This window comes from Chinchilla lanigera, unplaced genomic scaffold, assembly GCF_000276665.1.
Source record: "Chinchilla lanigera isolate Chin_1 unplaced genomic scaffold, ChiLan1.0 scaffold00040, whole genome shotgun sequence".
Classification (NCBI taxonomy): Eukaryota; Metazoa; Chordata; class Mammalia; order Rodentia; family Chinchillidae; genus Chinchilla; species Chinchilla lanigera.
The window spans coordinates 10253864-10261263 of NW_004955441.1; the positions used below are offsets into that span (position 1 = coordinate 10253864).

The 7400-nt window shown below is 52.9% G+C and overlaps 1 long non-coding RNA gene across 3 annotated transcripts; it reads right to left on the bottom strand.

The window, feature by feature from the left end:
* Nucleotides 1-1478: 1478 nt before the first annotated feature.
* On the bottom strand, nt 1479-7143 carry LOC106149239. Of its 3 annotated transcripts, XR_001235292.1 has the most exons (4): nt 6594-7143; nt 5927-6102; nt 2213-2367; nt 1479-1616 (listed from the first exon to the last, which is right to left on the bottom strand). It is a non-coding gene; the product is annotated as an uncharacterized LOC106149239 (long non-coding RNA). The 3 variants fall into 3 exon arrangements; XR_001235293.1 differs by lacking the exons at nt 1479-1616; nt 2213-2367 and adding an exon at nt 4939-5608; XR_001235291.1 differs by lacking the exons at nt 5927-6102; nt 6594-7143 and having other exon boundaries at nt 2213-4425.
* Nucleotides 7144-7400: the final 257 nt, after the last annotated feature.

The following is a 7400-nucleotide window of genomic DNA, read 5'->3' on the forward strand; positions in this document are numbered from 1 at the left end:
TTACTTCATGTCACTAAGAGGACAGAGTTTGATGAATGAGTAATCACTGAACAAACAGTTATGGAGACTTCCTGCTCTTGTGCTGCGCCCCCAAGCTGGCAGCAAGTGGTGATCCAGTTAGAGCTGAGCCCTCGGACCCGCCTTTCCTCTGCACGTGCACGTGGTGGCGGGTTTGGTGTCTGGATGAGAAGCTCGGTTTCCTTCTGTCCACTTTCTAGGTTGCAAGCAGATCAGCTAGAGGAAGAAATACTCGCCGTTCCCTTCACCCTTCTGGAGAGCTTGGCGTTTGAGTTCTCAGGGTTTGCACGCTCCTTACCTCAGGAGGAAAGGAAGAGTCTGGGGTCTGTTTCTGACAGGCGAGGGTGGGCTGCTGTGTGACTTGGAAGACCTATGTGGGGGGCAGTAGACAGGGTCAGGGGACAGGCATGGCCTTTTGGGCTTGTGAGGACATGTGGGGTGGTCTGTGGGGCCAGGGAAACAGGCACCAGAGCTCTGTCCCGGCAGAGCTGCTGAGGGGCGGCGGCCTGGATGGTGGCAGAGCTACCCTATTGCCTTTGACAACCGGGCTCCAGGTGCTGAGACTCAGGAACCTTGAGGAAGTTCCCTAAGTCAAGCCTGCCTCCGAGTAGAGCTAAGCTGTCTGCGTGGTCACGTGGGCAGTGCCAGCACCAACCAGGAATTGACAGTTCGATCCCTCCGATCTGCTTGCATGGGTTGGCCAAACCCTGGGTCCTTTCATAACCTGCTTCATCCACTTTCTATGGCCTTGACAAATGACAGTGTCTTTGGTTGCACTGCCATACCTGCCTTGATGTCTCAAATCAATTAAAAAAGTTTACCCTTCATGGTCACTTTGGCTTTGGGGAAGGACAGGAAGTCACATAATGTCAGATCCAGTGAATGAGGCAGATGAGGCCCAAGCCTGCTTTTATGATGAATGGCATTCAACATCATGCACTGTATTTTTGAACAGACCTCATTAAGATGCTCACTAAAGTGGACTTCCAGAACTGTTTCAGGAAGTAGCCATGAAGATGGGAGTATTTTGAGGGGGATTAATAGCAATGTGTCTTTTATTAATAGCAATGTGTAAATTTTAAAATTTAAATATTCATATTATGTTTGGATCATACCTATATAATTACAAACTGTTATAAACAATGAAGAGAAATTACTGGGCTCTATGGATCTGTATTGTGAGAGTATTTAGTTCCAGAGGGAGTAAACTCTTCTTTTTTTCTCATTGCAGCCAGGGACTTGCTCTAGAAAATCTCCTCAGATGCAGTTTAGTCTTAAGTTGGTTGGATGGAGTTGGGGTGGGGGGTTTTCTTATGTTCCTGGAAATTTTTTTTTTTAACAGGAAAAAGCTGTAATTAGAAAGTAAGAGAAAATGGTTAGGGACTTTAGCTTGCAGAGCTGACAAAGATCAGGCCAGCCTTTAACAAAGGAGAATAAACAAAATAGGAAAGGACTCCAGCTTGAGCAACTTGGGAGGCCACACTCTGATGAAGGGGATCAGACTGGCCCTTGGGATTTATTTTTTATCAAGATCAACGGTAAGAGTTGCTGATCCCATGCAGAAGTTTCAGGCCCTCTTGACTGCATTGTTCAACACCCTACAGGAAGAGAGCAGAACAGATCTTAAGCAAGACTGAAAGGTGCCCTGGCTACAAGTCTACCTCTGAACCAATCAGCTGGCCAGGAAGGTTGAATTCTGGGAATGACCGGTCTGGATGATCGCCTTCAATCCCTACTACAACCTCACAGGATAGCTATCACAACCCCCCATTTTGCAAGTGAGCAACTGACATGGAAATCAGTTAATTTACTTGTTTGGAATTGTGATGGACAGTCTCACCAAAGTTAACATCAAGTTGTAGAGAGTAAGGGTGGGGTAGCTTCTGACACAGAGTTTTGTTGTTGTTTGTTTTGTTTTGTTTTGAAGTCTCTGATCAGATCAGAAGAGCAGAGGAAGAGAGCCCTTTCTACCTTGACCATCACTCTACATCCTGACTCTGGAAAAATCTTACGATGTGATATCTGGAGCTATAGCATCCATCATGTAGCCATAAGGGAAAGATGGAGAAAACTGAGAGATGCTGGCCTCTTGGAGTTGTAAAGTCAATTGGAGAACTGCCTACCTGAAGCCTTCTTAGTAAGCTACTAGTAGCTTTTTTCATAGTTTAATTCCATTAGAGTGTCTGTTACTTACAGAAATACACACAGACTTTGTTGTAGGCCCTGTGAAGGTTGGTGAGCAGATGTCATCCTCCAAGTAGAGATGAAACCCAGAGAGGTTGGCCTGAGGAGTCCTGCTGTGGAAGGACAAGCTATCCCAGGCAGCGGCTGAGCAAAGCATGGGCATGACTACGGATAAGGAGGGAATGGCCTTGGGTGGGGATGGGGCAGTCTGGACACCAGCTAGGTTCTCACAGAGAATATCTGAGGGGACCGAGTCTGGCCAGAGAGCATGCATGCAAACTTGGAGGCCAAAGAACAAAGGGCAGAGGGCCTTCCAGCAGGGACTTCCTGTGGCTGCTGACAGAGCGCCTGCAGGAAGGAAGGAAAGGCAGTGGCTGGGATTTAGCTCAGACTACAAGCACCTAAATTTAGATCAGACATCCAGGAAGCTCTAGGAAATCCATAGCAATGGTCCGTCACTCTGCAAGGCTTTGTCCTGTACAGGCACATCCAGCTGCAGTTCCTTGTTTAGGCCCAGTCGTCCTTTGAGGTAGGTGGGGTTGAGAAAACCCACTACAGAAGGAAACAAAGGCCTAGAGCCACCTGGTGGAGCAAAGGCAAGAACCCTGGTCTTAGCTTCCCCCAGTCTAGCTGGAGTGCTGGCTCACTAAGGAAGAAACAGAGCCTTGGTTTGTTGCCTTTGCCAATTTCCACGGTGTAAATATTCCCACCTTGGCTGAGTTTGCCAGCATTGAACAATTTTCTGGTGAAGCTGCTGCCCTTGAAAAATTGGTTTGTAGGGGCTGGGGATTTAGCTCAGCGGCACAGCGCCTGCCTGGCAAGCACAAGGTCGTGAGTTCGATTCCTGGTACTGGAAAAAAACAAATTGGCTTGTAGGGCCTATGTGAACCCTGATTGCGACTCCCTTCCCACTATGCAGCGGCCACTGGCTCTCATTAGTTGGTGGTGTTCAGGAACGAGGGGCTCTGGCACCTGTGTGGGAGCAGCTTCGGTGACTCCTGGGATGAGGTATTTCTCCTGCAGTGCTCCCTCCCTTCCTTGCTGCAAGGAACTTTCTCCCGGCCAGATCACTCAAGGCAGACACAGCAGAAATGCAGTGGGCACGGGGCAGCCAGTGGGGCGCCATGTTTGCTGCTAATGACTGGTCTCCACAGGCAGCTAAGTTCAAGGCAGGTTTCTCCCCACTCACAGATCCTCACACTGGTCGGAGGCCCTGGAGGGGTGGGGGCCATCACCTACAGATGGACATTTGAAGGGAACGTGCAGTGTCCTGGACAGCCAACTGAGCACAGGCAGTGACACGAGGAACTGGGCAGGCCAATTCCCACATGACCTTCCCCTACCCTGGGAGCCTGAGTTCCAGAAGGTCAGAGGTCAGGGAGTCTCTAGATCTATCTTGGGTGGAACGAGTCCTCTCCTCCGAGCCTCCTCTCCGCTGATCAGCCTCCTTAGCAGGGAACATGGACTCCAGCTCCCAGCTGGAACTGCCAGCAAGAATGTTCTTGTGGTTTTCCTGTTGGAATCGTTTGGGCAGGAATGTTCTCGTGGGTTTCCTGTTGGAATTCCGTGAAAAGCGCTTTCATTCTCCCAGCCTTGGGCCCCTGAAGGTTGAGGGGCACAGGGTCCTGGGGGACTCCTAAGCTCAGCCATCCCTGGCTGCCCACAACCCCCTGGGGCATCTCACCTGGGTGGAAACCTCCTGAGGGAGCGACCCTGCTGCTGCTCCTGGCCCCACAGGGACTTGTGAGCTAAGCCATGATCCTTTCTAGTCAGCTGCTATGAACACAGTGTCCCTGAAGGTGGTCACAGTGAGGAGGTAGGATGGGGTAGTGGTTAGAGGAAGCCACACTGCCTGGGTCTGGAGCCTCTCTACTTACTAGGTAGAGATCCAACCATCCGAAAGTCTGTAAACCTCAGGTTCCTGGTCTGAATGAAAACAAAGCTGTGTCACAGGATAAGTGGATGACTCTCCTCCCTTCTTTCCCTAAGCCTGGACCAAATGCTCGCCACACCCTGGTGCTGTCCGGCCATCCCCCACCTTTGCTCGGCCGTATCTCTCCTCTTCCTTTCCAATGTCTCATCCAGCTCACAGCCTTGTTCTCCCAGGGCTCCTGCTCCTAGCAGCTCCAGCCAGGTGTCAAGGGTCACAGGCAGGTCCTCAGTGGTCCCACCCTTGGCCTCGGCTCCCTGAGCCACCTCCTCTGGAATCTGAAGCAAGCTGAAGGGTTCCTCTGGACCATGGCTCTTTAAGGAGAGAGGCCAGGGAAACTGTCCAGTTGGCAAGTCTCACTTGACCACAGCCTGGCTCCTGGGACAATGGCTCCGTGAGACTCCCCGTGTGTCCCTCAGGAGGGGGTGAGAGACGGACAGCTGTCCCGGACACTTTCCCTGCCCTTCCTCTTCTCATCTCCGTCCCCACATCCTCACTCTCATCCTCCTCATTCCTATCCCAGCCTCTTTCTTCTTCTCTGCACTCCTCTGAGTTCTCTGGACACCGCTCCTCCGGGTTCCTGCAGAACCCAGTCGGCAGATGGAACACAGCCCCCACCTCATTTAGGGAAGAAACTGATGCTCAGAAGAAGTCATGTTAGTACACTTTTTTATAATAATGGAAAAACTTGGGGCTGGGGATTTAGCTCAGTGGCAAAAGCGCCTGCCTGGCATGCGCAAGGTCGTGAGTTCGGTTCCCGGTACCGGAGAAAAACCAAAAAAAAAAAAAAAAAACTTGTGGGAAGAGGAAATATCCTCCCTGGGGTAATGAGCCCGAATTGTGTGACGAGGTGTAGAGTCCAAGTCGCCCACTCCCACCCTGGGCCCTGTCATTGCCCCACAAGGTACCCTCCTTACTAATTTCTTAGGGAACCATCCAGAGACTTCTCCTAGATATTCAAGCAAGCACGGCCAGAGACTGATTCCCCCACTTCCTGCCCAGAGAGTAGCCTGTATGCACAGGTGGGGGTGACTGCCAGGGCACCTTGTAGGAGAAGGTAGAGGCTGCTCTGTGTCCCCAAACGGCTGTGGGTCAGCCCAGTGGGGGAAAGGTGCTGCTGAAGGCTGGTGAGGAAAGGTGAGGTCCCGTCCCCTCTCCTGACTCAGGCTCTCAGTCCCCTCACGGTGACACTGTGGCTGCTTCTGCAGCTGCTGAGAGCAGTCCTTTTCCGGGGCCAGCTTCTGGGGTGGCCAGGATGACGGATGCTCCTCGGGGTCCTGTTTCTTTCTGTTGCGTGTTGGGGGGTGGGGCGTGGGAGGGTGAGAGAGCCGAGGCTTGGCAGGAGACTGGCTCGGCCCTCAGGATCAGGAGCCCTGGAACCCTCAGCAGAGAGGGTCCTCACGTTCTTCAGGGTGTCCTTGACACAGTCAGCAGTAAGGTGCCTTAAGAGGTCAGGCTGGTCTCAAAGCCTATCAGCTTTGGGACAAGTGCGTCCATTAGCTCGGCAAAGTCCCCCCCTGGTCCCTCCACGGGCTCCTCCGCCTGCACCTGCTGCTCACTGTCCCTCCCAACAGCCCAACCCCCGCCCCCAGCACTGGCGATGACGGCATCATTTATTGACCACATGCCATGCACATCGAAGCTGCCATTTATCAAGTCCCCACAGTGTGCCAGGCATTTGCAAAGCTTTTTACACACTGACGCTATGCCAAGGAATCTTTGCAATAGCCAAGGGAGGAAGGTGCTATTATCTCCATTTTCCAAATCCAAAAACTGAGACGTAAAGAGACTCACCAGGATCACGAGACCAGTGTGTGGCTCAGGCTGGCCCCTTGGTGTGGGCCGAGCCAGGTCTCAGAAGTGTGGAAGGAGAGCAGGAAAGGCAGCTTCCCAGTAGATCACTGCGGGTGGGTGTCTAGCTGGTGGCTACAGGACCTCTGTGAGCTCACCGTCAGGGGTGGGCCGTGGTGCTGAGGGAGAGAGGGAGCGCCCTGTCTGTGTTATATTCATCTCTGGGACGCAGTAACCGGTACCCACAACTTAAAGGAGGAGAGATTTAACCTGCTTCATGATTTTGAGGCATTCAGTCCATGGTTGGCTGGTTCCCCTGGAAGAAGATTGTGGTTGAAGGGTAGAGAGGAGCAGGGCTGCTTAGTTCATGGGGGCCAGGAAGAGAGCAGGGGATCAGTGCCAGAAAGGAAATGCCCAGGGACTGAACATAGACCCTAGGGCCTGTGACCCACCCGACACGCCCAGGCCTGTGCTCCACTAATCCCTGGGGCAGATCCACCCTAAACACCATGGTGTCCCTGTGCTCTGGTTTTCCAGCTCTGTCACCCTCCGTCTGTCCTAATGGTCCTGGGCTGGGTGGGGATGTGCAGGGGAAAAGCCCCTACTCCCCTCTCAGCATCTTCCCGTGCCTGGGCCTGTCTGTCTGTATCGCTTCCTCTGCCCTACTCACCGTGCTTCAGTTTCTTTCATCTCTGCTTCTCTGTCTCCACCATTCATCTTCCTCTGTCTCTCGGTGGTGGCCAAGGTCAGGGAATGACCTTGAAGCCCGGGTGGGGTGATGCCCTTACTGCAAACACTCTTGGAAGTGCCGGGGCAGAAAGAATGTGCTGTGCCCGTCGGATTCTTCCAGCCAGAGTCCTGGCTCTGCCCTTGCCACGCGGCCCGCCTGGCTGACACTCACAGAGCCCCCCGCCCCCAAAGGCACCCACTGCGTCAAGCTTCCCAACCCATGGATTTGGGGGTGCGGATGGCTATTGAAAAGCCATTTCTCCCAGGTGTGACCTCTCACAATTTCTGCTGGGGACGTCCCCTTGCGCCATCTCCTGCTCCAGCTGAGGATGCCCCGCTCCCCTCACATCCTCTCTCTGTGTCTGTCTTTCTCTCCCTTCCTCTGCCTGGCTCTGTGTCCTCCCTTTCCAGGCCCTGGACCTGGGAGCCTGTGGTCACGGCTGGCCCCACAGTGTGGCAGGGGGCTGCTTCTCCTCAGGCATGCCAGGGAGAATCCCCCGAGGGGCAGAAGCACCAGCCAGGGAAGAGGTCATCTTTGGACAGTGCTGCTTTTTTCATTTTTCTGAAAGTTGCGAAAATGTGGCTTTGTCTAAGCAAGTTAAAAAAAAAAAAACCCTTCACGCCACCTCCCACAGATGATACTGTTTCTCAGGCCACAGAGCCGCAGTTGGTAGACAAATAACACATTAAAAATAGCCTCGTGTTTCCCAATCTTAGGGCCTCTGGGGGCTACAGGGAGAGGCCTTGG